The 12,776-nt window shown below is 44.9% G+C and overlaps 1 protein-coding gene across 1 annotated transcript in view; it reads left to right on the top strand.

The window, feature by feature from the left end:
* Positions 1–12,776, top strand: part of me1 (malic enzyme 1, NADP(+)-dependent, cytosolic) — a 98,081-nt gene that overhangs the window by 636 nt on the left and 84,669 nt on the right. The window lies entirely within an intron of this gene.

The raw sequence follows: 12,776 nt of genomic DNA, 5'->3' as shown, positions 1-12,776 counted from the left end.
AAACAGCACAACAGGGAATGCGCTTTGCATCACATTCAAGGACACGTTCATGTTTTTTTCACTCTGAAATAAAACAACAACCCGTCCCATTTATAACTTCCCGACCTTGGAACTCGGCGCTTACGAGGAGCACATGAATGCGGCATTACTCAGCGGGGTTAGAAGTATCAGCTTTAGAGGAGGTTATATTTAGATTTAAAGGGACCAAACGCTGTAGGCACACAGAGACGGGCTTTTGTCAAGGCTGTCCCGTCCCTGTCGCTCTCCAGAGACAGTGTTTGGTTGCTGGGCTTGACGGGATGAATGGCGACTCCAGCCCGTCACCCCCGCACCCCCTCCCATCACAATATGTGAATCAGCCTGTCCTGACGGGCTGCCCGTAACCTCAGGTTGGAGCCTGACGTAATATCAAGTAACATTTATAACATTTGGCTTCCACTGCCTCACCAACACAGTAAATATTTTATGGTATGACATATTTTCCCTTTATATTCTTGGCTTTAACAAAAATGTGGAAGAATGACACAGGGTGTTGTCTGAAGTTGCATAATCACCTTGCAAATTGCTGAGTGTTTTTATTCCCATGAAGGCCTTAGCCAGAGTCATGTCAGGAGGTTACGGGCTCTGTGGTAAAACTTGTCAAGCTTGGCTATTTTTTTCTCAACATGTCCGGTTGGACCACTGCATCGTTCCCCTTTCATTTTTTCAGTCAACAGTGTAAACTTATCCTTAACAAAAAGCCCCTGGCTGCCTGTTTTGCCTTTCCAGTGTTTTCTCCTGGTCTTCATGGTGGGCTGGGGCCCCGCAGGTCACCGGAGCAGGCTGTGGTGACAGACTCTCTGTCCATGGTGCTGACTGACCATCACAACAGCTGGATTCAGGGTCATTCATGTGCTTTACAAACACTGAATGTAGTCACTTAATCACTGTCATTTTTAGGGAGACAGACAAACATATTTAGGGACATTCATGTAGCCTTTTTTCCCTTCTCCAAGGTACAAATTCGCCATCGTTGCACTTGTACTGGCCTAATATATTGCCTCACTGGATTCTATAGCAAAGTAATAAAAAAGTGTAGACAGATGTAAACCATGGACTTATTTTTAGGGCCCGAGCGCTGGAACAGCGCGAAGCCCTATTGTAATTGCTTCGTTTTTTATTATTATTCTTACGTGTCATTCGGCCTTAATTTGACCCCCTAAACATGCTCCAAAACTCACCAAATTCGGCATGCAGGCCAGGTCTGGCGAAAAATTTGATAAAATGGACAAACGGACCCCCTAAGTGCAGAAATGGACTCCGTAGCGCCACCTAGGCACACAAAGACAGCCGCTGTGGCCCACAGGAATGCGCTAGAAAGACCAAACCATGGCCGAAATGTAGGTCTCATCAAGCCCTACAAATCACGCGCTGACACCCCCCACCTAAAATCAACAGGAAGTCCGCAATTTGCGTTTGAACATCACGTTCTCGCCCAAAATTCCGCTTTGAACAAAATCTATCTCCTCCCAGGCCGTAAGTGTCAGCGGCTTGAAAATTTAACAGATGACAGAGGACACAGTGCTGAACAAAAGTTGCTAAAAACTCCGTCATTACTCGATTCGTTTGGATTTTATAAGCCCTCAAAGTCGGAGTGGCCAAAACCAACACTTCGGTTTTTTCCATGGACTTTGGTGGGAAGAGACTGACTTTTGGCACTAATTAAGCCCCTGGAGTCTAAAGTAAAAGTCTGACGGCTTTGAAAACTATGCAGATGGAAAGAGGACAAAAATTCCTACAAAAATATGTAGTTTTGATGTGGATTGGACCAAGTTTGTGGGAGCTGTGAAGAGTTTTCAAACATTTTTGACTCTGGTGTGCTCTGCTCTGCACTCTGCCTGGACATGTGACTCACTCTAGCTGCCTCAGGAATGCGCAATACACACCCATTGTAAGAGCTCAGAGGGAGCAGAAAACACTCTCAAACTAAAACTGCCATAACTCAAAAACGGTAAAAGATAGCAAAATCATGTAAATGGGAGATTTATAGATCTGAGTCTCGTGACTCGTTTAAACTTTGAAACAAGTCTGTAACTCAAACGGTGACCGAGCTGTGACACCTCAAACAGGGGTGGGTTTTCTGGATTTCTCCACTGGATTGAATGAGGATTTCTCTGTCTGCCTGCATTTTGGTGTGATCATGCAGCAGCTGCCAGTACTCAAGTCAGTCACACACTAGGACATGCTAAGGGCGCCATCTGCTGGTGTTGGTTTTGTTTTTGCTGGAATTACGTGTCTTTGACGCTTAATTTGACCCCCTAAACATGTTCAAAAACTCACCAAATTCGGCACGCACGTCCGGTCTGGTGAAAAATTCAATAAAATGGAAAAACGCACCCCCAAAGTGCAAAAATGGGCTCGCTAGCGCCACCTAGGCACACTAAATTGGGCGCTGCGGCCCACAGGAAAGTGATAGAAAGACCAAACCAGCGCCGAAACGTAGGTCTCATCAAGGCCGAGATTTCACGCACTTGCCCCCCCCACCTAAAACCAACAGGAAGTCCGCAATTTGCCCTTCAAAGTAAGAGTCACGCCCGAAATTTCGTGTCGTTCAAAAATTATCTCCTCCGAGGCCGTAAATCGTGGCGGCTCAAAAAGCTAATACACGACAGAGGATACAGTGCTGAACAAAAGTTGTTCGGGATTTCGTCATTCCGGCCTTAGTTTTTAAATTAAAAGCCCTCAAAGTCGGCGTTGCTGCAACAAAAACGCCATTTTTTCCATGGAGTTTGGCGTGAAGAGGCGCACACTTGGCGCTAATGAGGCCCCTGGCGTCTACAGTAAACGTCGCACGACTTTGAAAATTATGCCACACGAAAGAGGACGAAAATTCCTACAAAAATATGAAATTAATTTTTAAATTGGAACAAGTTTGTGGCCGCTGTGAAGACTTTTCCAACATTTTGGACCCTGGTGTCCTCTCCTCTGCACTCTGCCCGCTCATGTGACTCACTCTAGGCAACGGACAGTTCCGCAATACACACCCATTATAAACCGTCAGCGGGAGCAGAGAAAACAGTCAAACTAAAACTGCCATAATTCAAAAACGGTAAAAGATAGCAAAATCGTGTAAATACAAGAATTATAGAGCCGAGTCTTGTGTCTCGTTTAAACTTCGAATGGCGTCTGTAACTCAAAGGATGTCCGAGCAGCATTACCTCAAACGGGTGTGGGTTTTTATCGATTACTCCATTGGATTGAATGTGGATTTCTCTGTCTGCCTGCATTTTGGTGTGATCATGACACAGCTGCCAGTACTCATGTATTAGCGCAGTACTCATGTCACTCACACACTAGGACATCCTAGGCTTTTCAAAATAAAAGCCCAAAACTCTTTCCAACTGAAAGCACAGAAAAATACCCTTACAAATGGGAAAAATGGATGAATTGTCTGCGCTTCAATGACACAAACATCGTGGCACACCGGCACCGGTGCGAGGGCCCCCCAACGCTGCTTGCAGCTTTAATTATTATTCTTACGTGTCATTTGGCCTTAATTTGACCCCCTAAACATGCTCCAAAACTCACCAAATTCGGCACGCAGGCCAGGTCTGGCGAAAAATTTGATAAAATGGACAAACGGACCCCCTAAGTGCAAAAATGGGCTCGGTAGCGCCACCTAGGGACACAAAGGCAGCTGCTGTGGCCCACAGGAATGTGATAGAAACACCAAACCAACGCCGAAATGTAGGTCTCATGAAGGCCTACAAATCACGCGCTGACACCCCCCCTCTAAAACCAACAGGAAGTCCGCAATTTGCGTTTGAACATCACGTTCTCGCCCAAAATTCCGCTTTGAACAAAATCTATCTCCTCCCAGGGCGTAAATGCCAGCGGCTTGAAAATTTAATAGATGACAGAGGACACAGTGCTGAACAAAAGTTGCTAAAAACTCCGTCATTACTCGATTCGTTTGGATTTTATAAGCCCTCAAAGTCGGAGTGGCCAGAGCCAAAATCTCATTTTTTTCCATGGACTTTGGTGTGCAGAGGCTGACTTTTGGCACTAATTAAGCCCCTGGAGTCTACAGTAAAAGTCTGACGGCTTTGAAAACTATGCAGATGGAAAGAGGACGAAAATTCCTACAAAAATATGTAGTTTTGATGTGGATTGGACCAAGTTTGTGGGAGCTGTGAAGAGTTTTCAAACATTTTTGACTCTGGTGTGCTCTGCTCTGCACTCTGCCTGGACATGTGACTCACTCTAGCTGCCTCAGGAATGCGCAATACACACCCATTGTAAGAGCTCAGAGGGAGCAGAAAACACTCTCAAACTAAAACTGCCATAACTCCAAAACGGTAAAAGATAGCAAAATCATGTAAATGGGAGATTTATAGATCCGAGTCTCGTGACTCGTTTAAACTTTGAATCAAGTCTGTCACTTAAACGGTGACCGAGCTGTGACACCTCAAACAGGGGTGGGTTTTCTGGATTTCTCCATTAGATTGAACGAGGATTTCTCTGTCTGCCTGCATTTTGGTGTGATCACGCCACAGCTGCCAGTACTCAAGTCAGTCACACACTAGGACAGCTAAGGGCGCCATCTGCTGGAGGGGCGCTGCTAGTGGCCAGATGGGCACCAGCAGCGAATATACTACCAGTGGGTTTTTTGTTGGCGTCGTGTGTGTGTGTGTGTGTGTGTGTGTGTGTGTGTGTGTGTGCACGTGCACGTGCACGTGCGTATGTGTGTGTGTGTGTGTGTTTGTGTGAGTGAGTGAGTGAGTGAGTGAGTGTGTGTGCCTGCATTTTGTTGTGATCATGCAGCAGCTGCCAGTAGTCCTGTCGGTCACACGCTAGAACTTCCGCGGCCTTTCAAAATAAAAGCCCAAAACTCTTTCACAATAAAAGCACCGAAAAATACCCGTAAAACTGGAACAAACGGACGAATTGTCTGCGCTTCGACACGCGCGCCGTCCCCGACGTGCACGGGTGGGCGAGGGCCCGTCCAACGCTGCTTGCAGCTTTAATTCAGCTTAATTCTGTGGAACATTTGTGCCCAGATAAAATATTCAAAATATCATAAGATGTAATGTTTTACCCCGCTGTCCTCAGATGGTTTCTCTCTTGTCCGTGCAGAGGTTATGTCTCACCTCCGATTGGCTCACAAGCCAGACTCCATTCAGCACTCTTGCTGTGTAAGGTAAAAGCTGCTTGATAAACACTGCCGTTTGCCACAGTTCAGTCAGCTGCCAGCCTGGGTGGTGTCTGCTCTCAGCTGATAAGTCAGACTGTGGAGTTCAAACACCCCAGTCCCTGTGGGGTGGGGTTGGGTGAGCAGGGGTGGGGTTGGCTGCGCCGGTGAAGTTCAGGCCTCTGCTGGCTGCACAGAGCCCTGTTTGTTTGGCAAGTTAATGACTCCACTCCTGAGACCATGTATTGCACATCAACCCTGTGTGTGTGTGTGTGTGTGTGTGTGTGTGTGTGTGTGGCATGTGGTGTGGTGAGGTGTGGTGGGGGGGTGTGCAGTATAATAAGATGGTAAATTAGGTCACCATTTGTAATGCAGGCGTGCCTAACCAGAGAGAGTACTGTCATGTGTTGTAAGACAGAGTTAGTGACAAGGGGAGTGATTGGCTACAGCTTTGTTGGTGTCTGAAATCAGTTTCTTTACAAAACAGGAAGAGGACCCTGTTCTTCCAACATAAATACAGCAAGTAACATCATCTTTGTGACACCAAGTAATGGGGTTTATTGGAAATGTAGTCATTGAAACAATGAAACACTGTGACTAATAATGAGAATTTGAGGTTATTGATGGTTTTGACTATAATAATTTTTGTTTCCTGTAGTTCGACCATGATGTTGCAATTATTTGGCAATATACAGTTTCATTTCTTTGTTTGATATCCTTGTGAAACTGGTTGGTCAATCATCCTTGAGAACATGGTGAGTTGTTTTTCTACATAGTTCAGTAAAGACAGAACATCAGAGAGGAGGAAAAGTAGTGACAGTATTGGTGGATTTGTGCCCACACAGTCACAATGCATTGATCAGTCCTCTCAGCACCTCAGTACAATAAAAGACTTTGAATAAACCAGTTGGACACAATCAGTCCTATATTATGGGGAACGTAAAGCAGTAATCAGATCCTATTTTTCCATTACTTCAGTGCCAAGTGCTGAATGCTGTGTTGTTTCTGCAATGCGTTTCCTAGAGATCGCCTGTCAGTCAAACAGTGTGTCCCGCACTCTGATGTCTTTCGCCTTGGACTCTCTGTTGATGAAGTTTGATTCATGTTTGGTTTATGTAGGCTGCGATTTTTTCTTTTTGTGTTCAGCCATGGTGGCTATCCCTGCTCATGCTAACTACCCAGTTTGTCTTTGTATTCTCTGTTTTATTCTATCCAGAACATTTATAAAATGGATGTTTGTTTGCATGAAAATGTCATAGATTATTACTTTAACTGCTTATTCCTGATAAAAGTTGTTATGGTTTTACAGCACAAGAGGGCTTATCTGAGGGTGTCTGGCTCATTTTTTTGTTCTCCTTTTTGTACATAACTGAACTGAGATAGTTGCCTTTAAACCTCTTCAGACTGAGAGGTTGGCTGTTTGTAGTAGGGGTCAGTCTGCAGGCCTATATCTTAAGCCCTTAAACTTGGCCCAGTGGGCTGTTTGTTTATATCTCAGTTTACACCTCAGGGCCCTGAATGGGCCCAGTATACGAGGGGGGCTCTTCAATGCTCTGCTCAGATTAGTTGACCCAAATTCATGTAGAAGCATGATTGGTCTACCACTTAGGACGTTACACTATGTTTTGTCTATGTTAGTGAAAGACTGTTTGTAACTGGACCTCAGGCTTTCAAATAAGGGACCATCAGTGAATTTGACAGTAAACAACAAGTGTGGAAGGATCACAAATTCAAAGCAGTCAGACATAATGAACTAGACATCACTTGACACTTTGCTCACTCTCTCTCTCTCTCTCTCTCTCTCTCACACACACACACACACACACACACAGTTAACTGAGCTTCTTTCCTTCTTTCTTTCTCTCTCTTTCTTTCTTTCTTTCTTTCTTTCTTTCTGTCTTTCTCCCCACTCTCTCTTTGTGAGGCGCGTGAAGAGTGAATGTTATGAGCCACAGCTCTTTCATGTTTTATGGTGAGGTTTTTCATCCTGCTTTAAAGCTGGCCATTCTAACGAGGCAGAGGCTCAGAATTTGTGTAATTATTTTGTTTTGGAAAAAAAGGGTGCTTAATAAGATTAATTAAAAGAGTGCAGGAACAGTGCTCAAAACCTTCAGCTGCCAGCATGCTTTTAAATCTGAAGAGCCTGCCTTAAATTTACCAGTAGACAGACTGCACTCTCCACTCTAGTTAGTTCACTGTTATGCCATTCAAAAGAAAATTGAGGTCAGATTCTAAAAAACCAAGGCCTCAGTTTATTTTGTCTCTTTTGCGAGAAGCTTTTGGTAGTCTGATTGTAACTGCTATTTAATTATAACGTGATACATGTGGAGAAGTACACTTAGGCCACCATTTTGTACCACCATTTTTTGAGGAGGTACCAAACCACAACTATTCCTATATAGAGCACTGTGGTGCAGCACACAATTTAGCTGGAATGGCAGTGGATGATCAACTTGATGCTTATCAGCTGGCCAAAAGCGACCTGAAACACAGCTCCACAAATACACAGGTTAGCAGTATAGAAGAAAAAAAAAGGTTTCTTATACAGCAAGGTGAGCCATCCACTGTCAACCTTGTACATGAACCAGTGTGAGGAAATTGGAGGAGAAGGTAGGAAATGACTGCTAAAGCGTGTTAGGTGCACAGGCACAGGTAGGCTTCTGTGGTTCCAGCAGTGGCACATTGTTGCCCTCCTGCTGATTTCAGTGAGCCCTGGGGACGAGGTGTGTTTACCTCTCTCAGCTGGCCCACCGCACCCCGAACAGGAGCCAGTCACAGCACAAGCTGCTAATTGATGCTGAGGGACGCAGTGCTGAAAGCGGCCTGTCCTCACATCCACAGGGTTCGATTTCCTTTTAATCCCCTCTGCACCCACCACATAGCCACACATACTCACAAACTCACATACACATGCACGACATGTGTACAAACCAACATATATGGCCGCTCACAGAAACACATACACAGCCTCACCCCTAGCCGCCCCGCTCTTTGGTTAACACTCCTTGCTCACTCTCTAGAGGTGCAACCGGATATTATAGGTGTGTTTTGTGTGTGTGCACCATGCAATAAAGAGATGAAGTGGGGTTGGAGGTGTAGAAAGGGGTCTCTGTAGTGAGGAAGAGAGTGCTGGCCGCTCTCCACAGACGTTCTCTGTCTCTCCGCTTGATCACGCATTAATGAGGCGTCTGTGTGAATCTCGGCCCTCACTACATTTTTCTGACGCTGGTTCCGCCTGCCATGGCCTTGAAAGGCAACAACAACAAACCTCTCTAAAACACTCTGAGTGCCCTATCAGAGATGCTGTTTCACCTCAAACACTGAGCCGAGCTGTTGGTGCGTTCGGTCACCAACACATGCCCATTCACTGGGTCTATACTTGAGGTAAAGGTGCGTGCTGTAACAAGTGCAGTCAGTCATAAAAATTGAAGAGAATAGGAACCACAGCCACTCTGCCCCCCCGTGGAGTTTGTCATCCTGTGCTAAGTACAGCCACTGCCAGGCAAGAACAGTTTACACAGTTTAAATCAAGCATGCTTTTAGCGTCAAATCCCAAGAAACCAGAAGTCGATCCCCTTAATTAAACAGTGACATTTTGTTTATTCAGTTTTTCAAAATAACTAATATTATGCATCATTAGAGTCTGTGAAGGGTGCGCAGCATGGAGAACCCACGTCCGGACAACGCTGCAATTGGATGCCCCATTTATAACCACAGGCTCCACATACGACATTGCAAGATGGCCTGTCAGATGAAAGACTTGCATTAAGAATCTCAGTTCTTGGCAAGCGCTGAGTAGCAGTGTATCTGATTGGGAATTGGGGATGTGCTGGTATGCCACATGGCCAAATCCCTTAATGGGGTTGGGGTTGTGATAACCCTCTGGAAGTCATCAGGCTCTCATGTTGAATTTTCCACGTTTTGGTCTCTACACTCATTGACTTTTTCTTGGTTTTGTTTTTTCCACCAGTCTTGCATTTTCCTCAAGTTGAGTCTTACGTGAATAAATTTAGCAACAAACAAACAATGTTTGAAATATAATGGGCTCCAGCCGGGTCTATGTCACTGGCAAGGTCTGATAAAGTTTTATGGTAGCAAATGTATCCTAATACAATTATGTCACAATTGGTAAAAGGTGCCATTTAAGACCTGGCCATGACTTCTGCCAGTGAAGAAAGAGTCTGGAGCTTTTTTCCTCCACTGAGTCACAATGTCAGTATGACGTCAAGTTCAAGTTTGTTTTCTACATGGTCAGAAGTACAAAGGCTTTATTCTGGCAACTCTCCTTGTTGGTGAAGCGCTACAGCTTTGTTTATGCTAGTCAGGGTTCCTGCAGGCCTTGAGAATCCTTGAAAGTTTGAAATTTGTCAACGTGCCTCAGCTTTCTGGACATCTCAGTGACAGACTTTCAAAATGATCTTAACCTGACATGAATGGAGTAAAAACTGAGGCTAAATATACTCATTTTTAGTACTTGGATTTCACTCATGTTTTTCCTCATGTGGCAAAACCAGATGTGTTAGTGTGGTATTGCAGCTTGTTTAGAGGTGGACGACAGTGATTATATGAGGTTGAGCTCGATGATGTCTGAAGTAAGATTACAAGCCTCCGTTTAACTTGAGCAGCGAAAATGGTACAAATGTTGCTCTGTTCAGGTTTTGTGCGGGCCAGCTGCTCTTGTCAATCTCCCGCACTAGGTGGGCTGCAGTGCTCTCTGTGTGTGTGTGTATGTGTGTGTGTGTGTTGTCCCAGGTGTGGCCAGGTGTTTCATGGCGACCGCACGCATTGCTGGTGACCAGACATTCCTCTGATGGACTGGAGTGGAGAGGCCGAAAGAAAGTGCACTTATCGTTCCCCTCCAATAACTCACCTCTAGTGACACCTGCCAACCTGCACGTGCGCGTGCACACACACACACACACACACACACACACACACACACACACACACACACACACACACACACACACACACACACACACACACACACATACACATACACACACACTCACTGGACTAAAAGAAAGAGATCTGTTGATAAACCCATTAACTCATAGACTCCAAGTTCCTTTCTGGGAATGTGTTCAGTTGTCAAATCAGCCAAGTATATTTTGGTCAATGGCATGTCAAAGCAGCTGTCTCTAACAAAGCTAAAGAGCAACACACATGGACTTCTCATGCTGTGTTTATTCAGTAGCAGTCCCATCCAAGCAGCCCAACCTTTTTAGCTCAGTTTCTGTGTTTTTTGTAACATGGTCCTCATTCAGAAGAGGACAATGGAGAAGCCATTAGACCGTCCCAGACAGACACACAGGGAGAAGGAGACAGTCTGAGCCTCATCGCCTTGCTATGGAGCTCGTCTCAAGCGTCTCACTTCTCTCAACCCCTCCTGTCTTTCTTGCTGCTTCTGTCTCTCTTCAATGCTGCTTTTGTCTGTTATATTTGAGAGGGGGAGGTCCTGCCATGCCCTAGCAAAAATGTCGCTATGGAGATCCAGCAACAGGAATGACAGCAGAAATGTGTTTTCTTTGCACAAAGGTAATGGTAATATTTCATTTCAGCATCCTATAACACACTGGATGTATTACCAGGAAGTACCATTGGTTTTTCCCTAATCAGAGATATTAGGGTCAGTGAGTTAGTGTTTCGGGTCATCGGATTCAGCCCAGATCCCGTAGGACTTTACCTAATAAAAAATCACAACCAAAACATCATAACAACTAGTGCTGTCTTGATTTCAACTCTTCCTCCTCCCTACCAGATTACACACAAACCAGTGAGTTGACAGGGAACTGTCAGACAACAGATATAGTTATTTCTTTCTGGAATGAGGAACCGTGCCCTTTCTCCCTCACCATGAGCTACAGCTTTACTGGTGACAGTGTTATGGCCCTTTCTTTCCCATTGAAACCGCAATGGCATTTGCCTTGCCAAGAGACACAGTCTTTTCTTTCACTCCTTTTTTGTCTTTGGAAAGATTCATTTAGAGAACTGGCTCCTGTGCAGGTGGCCTCTTGGATACCATAGTTTACAGCTATTACAGAAACCAACAGGGACAGATTACAACAAAACGCTCTTTAATAGGACATCTTTCATTGGTTTCATTACTCTGGCATGTCCAGTCTTTGGTGTTGATGCTGCTCCTCCTAAAACTGAAAAGGTGTAAAAAGACAGTGGGGACACCCGTCTTCTCTAAGCCTTCATTGGGTAGGTGTAGAAACTTCCTCTTGTTATGAGAGAAAGCACCAAAGTTTGTAGGACTTTTAATCTTGAGGAAGTCTAATGCTAACATTGCCATCAAAACAAGATAGACACATCAATCCTTTAGCCCTTGTCTCATGTGCTCATGGCAATTATTACCAGGTAGCATATGATATATTTATGTTTTAAAATGCTGCACATAGCACCTGTTAGAGACTGTACAACTGCAGTCACCGGAGTCAGAGTCCAGTGACTACAGTTTCTGACCCAACATGGCGATATTAACCTCTCCGTGTTCTTCCTTCTGGGTATTGACAGCAGTATTAGATAGTTATTTTGAGATAGAGTCTCAAATTGGATTAGCCTTATCTGCGTGACCAGAAAGAGATTAATTAGAGATTTCCTATGCTATTTAGATTGAGTTGAGCCAGAGGAGTCTCCACAGTTCACGGATAGACATCTGTCTTATCATTTAAGCATGGTTTTACTGTTTTGTAAGTGACAAGGATTTTGTTTTACAACATGTACTCTGCTTTTCACTAATGGACTTTCCATTACTATGAACTCAGCTGTCGACTATTTCTTGATTGCTGCTCCAGGGAAAGGAAGGCATTAAAGAGCGTTCATTAATAAACAGTCAGTACTACCTATAGGACACCTTAAAGCATATGAGACAGATTATAGTGTAATTTTGAGTGATGGTGCTGTCTGTTTGCATAAGCACTCCTGGATCAGACCGAGCTGTCCAGACCCAGACTGTCCTCAGAACTGGGCTAATGAGTGCTGAAGAGCCACTGGCCCAAAGTATGTGAATGTTTGGACCCAAGGCTTCACAGAGTTGCCGATTTGTTTAGAGGCTTGGATACTTGCCCGGCAACACTCAGGCTCCTGAGGGACCTGGACCATGGAGCATGAAAAGGCTGCCTCAAGGGGACTGGCTGCTTTTGTAAGGTCCTACATGTCCGCTACCTCCTCCCAGTTATGGCTGCCCTCCCTAAGTCAACAGCGGCTCGGTTTTCAAGGCTGTTTAACCAACAAGTGTGTCTATACATTCACAAGTTGACACCTTCTGATTTACAGAGCCCTGAACTCATATTTGCTCAGGACGAGGAATTCAAGATGCTCCTTTTGGTCAGAAATGGAGCTCAGCTTCACTGCAGCTCATCTGGGTGGGGATGGATACCATGAGTCACTGAAGTGATAAGTAAATAACAGGCCACGCTGTTGTCTGCTCCCTAATGGTGGATTTGGACCAGAGATATGTTTTTGCAGTCCATCTGGAAATCTATCTGATAGATGCTTGTTTAAGTTTGCTCAGCCAGCTGCCAAGGAGTTCCTGTGGGCTGCTTTCTGGAGCTGATCGTTGGTCACCATCATATCACATCACATGGTGCTGAGGCCCAGT

Source organism: Myripristis murdjan, chromosome 16 (genome assembly GCF_902150065.1).
Source record: "Myripristis murdjan chromosome 16, fMyrMur1.1, whole genome shotgun sequence".
Lineage (NCBI taxonomy): Eukaryota > Metazoa > Chordata > Actinopteri > Holocentriformes > Holocentridae > Myripristis > Myripristis murdjan.
This window is presented reverse-complemented; position numbering and strand designations above follow the sequence as displayed.